The sequence below is a fragment of the Bactrocera tryoni genome, unplaced genomic scaffold (assembly GCF_016617805.1).
Source record: "Bactrocera tryoni isolate S06 unplaced genomic scaffold, CSIRO_BtryS06_freeze2 scaffold_760, whole genome shotgun sequence".
NCBI classification, from domain to species: Eukaryota; Metazoa; Arthropoda; class Insecta; order Diptera; family Tephritidae; genus Bactrocera; species Bactrocera tryoni.
Genome location: NW_024396423.1, coordinates 205,393 through 208,078, shown reverse-complemented (window position 1 = coordinate 208,078; position 2,686 = coordinate 205,393).

The window sequence follows — 2,686 nt, the reverse complement described above, 5'->3', positions numbered from 1 at the left end:
CATTGGTTCCTAATGTATATACTCGTATTATACAGAGACGGCATCAGATGGAATTCAAAATAGCGTTATATTGGAAGAAGGCGTGGTTGTGAACCGATTTCACCCATATTTCGTACATGTCATCAGGGTGTTAAGAAAATATTATATACCGAATTTCATTGAAATCGGTCTGGTAGTTCCTGAGATATGGTTTTTGGTCCATAAGTGGGCGAGGCCACGCCCAATTTAAATTTTTAAAAAAAGCCTGGGTGTAGCTTCCTTCTGCAATTTCTTCCGTAAAATTTAGTGTTTCTGCCGTTTTTTGTTAGTCAGTTAACGCACTTTTAGTGATTTTGAACATAACCTTTGTATGAGAGGTGGGCGTGGTTATTATCCGATTTCTTCCATTTTTTAACTGTAAATGGAAATACCTGAAGAAAACGACTCTGTAGAGTTTGATTGACATAGCTATAGTAGTTTCCGAGATATGTACAAAAAACTTAGTAGGGGGCGGGGCCACGCCAACTTTTCCAAAACAATTGCGTCCAAATATGCCCCTCCCTAATGCGATCCTTTGTGCCAAATTTCACTTTAATATCTTTATTTATGGCTTAGTTATGACACTTTATAGGTTTTCGGTTTCCGTCATTTTGTGGGCGTGGCAGTGGGCCGATTTTGCCCATCTTCGAACTTAACCTTCTTATGGAGCCAAGGAATACCAAGTTTCATCATGATATCTCAATTTTTACTCAAGTTACAGCTTGCACGGACGGACGGACGGACAGACGAACGGACGGACAGACAGACATCCGGATTTCGACTCTACTCGCCACCCTGATCACTTCGGTATATATAACCCTATATCTGACTCTTTTAGTTTTAGGACTTACAAACAACCGTTATGTAAACAAAACTATAATACTCTCCTTAGCAACATTGTTGCGAGAGTATAGTACAGACAGACGGACAGACAGACGGACATGGCTAAATCGACTCAGCTCGACATACTGATCATTTATATATATACTTTATAGGGTCTCCGACGATTCCTTCTGGGTGTTACAAACTTCACATTAATCCTTTCAAATTTAGAGAAACCATTTTAGAGTCAGAAAATTTCAAAATGGTTTCCCAATTTCCTTTAGACAAAATGCACCTTGTAGACCTTGGTGTATGTAAAAAAGTTGCTTCATTTGTTGATTAAAAAAGCCAATATAAACGTAAGAAAAGTTAACGAAGAAATAACATTTCTTTCCAATTTAGTTCCTTCAGAGTTCGGTCGAATATGTAGAAGTTTAGATGAAATCAGCAATTGGAAAGCGACAGAGTTTAGGCAGTTCTTATTGTATATAGGTATATTTGTCCTAAAGGATTGCATTGGTGGTGACCGTGACTACCATTTCCTTTTATTCCACGCAGGTATAAGGCTACTATCATGCAAGAAGTCTTATAGCACTGAAGCCAATGTTGCACAACAAATCTTGGAAGAATTCGTTGATTTGTTTGGAAATATATACGGTGACCATTTACTCCATTTAACTGACTGTACCAAGCAATATGGTCCTCTAGATAACTTTTCCGCTTACAAGTTTGAAAATCACATGCAATATTTAAAAAAACTTATAAATAAGCCCAATAAAATCCTGCAGCAATTATGTACATTTAAGGCTAGAAGAAAGAAATATTCCAGATTTTACTTGCAATAAAATATCTAAAATTAATTCGTTTAATATAGATTTTAAAAAAGAAAAACTCCTATTGTTTTAGTCAAAAATTAGGCCCCATAAAAGTTACAAGCATGACAGAGGAATCTAGTATCGCAACTTTATCGGCACATTGTTTCTTGGGTGTTGAAAACTACTTTCAAGAACCATTGGAATCGTCGTCTGGTTTAGGTATTTTGTTGGCAGATAAATTGGACCCACATTTATTTAAAATAGAAAAAGACGATATAGTTTATAAATATTTTTCTATTCCACATTAGGGCAAGTTTCTTCTAATTCTGATTTTACATCATCTATTTCATGAATTTTCAAATTAGTACCACTGTAATTATTGTATCCCTGTGGTATTTTATTATATTATGTTAAGTTATTTAAATGAATTTTGATGCTGCAAAATTTTTATTTCTTAATCAGATGGATTCACCAGCGCTTTTTGATGACACCTATTTGGAGGAATGGCCAACAACTTCTTCGACTCCCGTAAAAGGTACATGTAAAATCGTCATTTTAGTTTTCATTTTATTTTTACGCATTTGTTATTGTAGAACAATTGACATTTAAACGGAAGAAATTCAACATTTCTGGTTGCCACAACTCAGAGGCCAGCTTCTCAAAACAACAAGGAAACAATTTGCCTGTGGATGGAAATGGTAATCCAATATATTGTCAAAATGCATTTCTTAAAAATTTTTACTTTATTATGCTTACACCTTTTTCAGATGTTTTTAACATGTTAAAAACTATTTCCACCCAACTACAAGAGTTGTCTTCAATAATTGATAATATTGAAAGGAAGATGGACAGCTTTTTGAAAGAAAATGTTATTTAATGTCCATAAAAGTTTTTATTGTTCTATAAGTATTCATCAATATAAAGAAAACGTATTGTTTTGATATTGTTGTTAAGGCATTATTTAAGTATTCTCTAACTGCACTTGTTCTTTTCAGATAATTCAAAAAAGCGAAGAAATGGCATGACAAAAA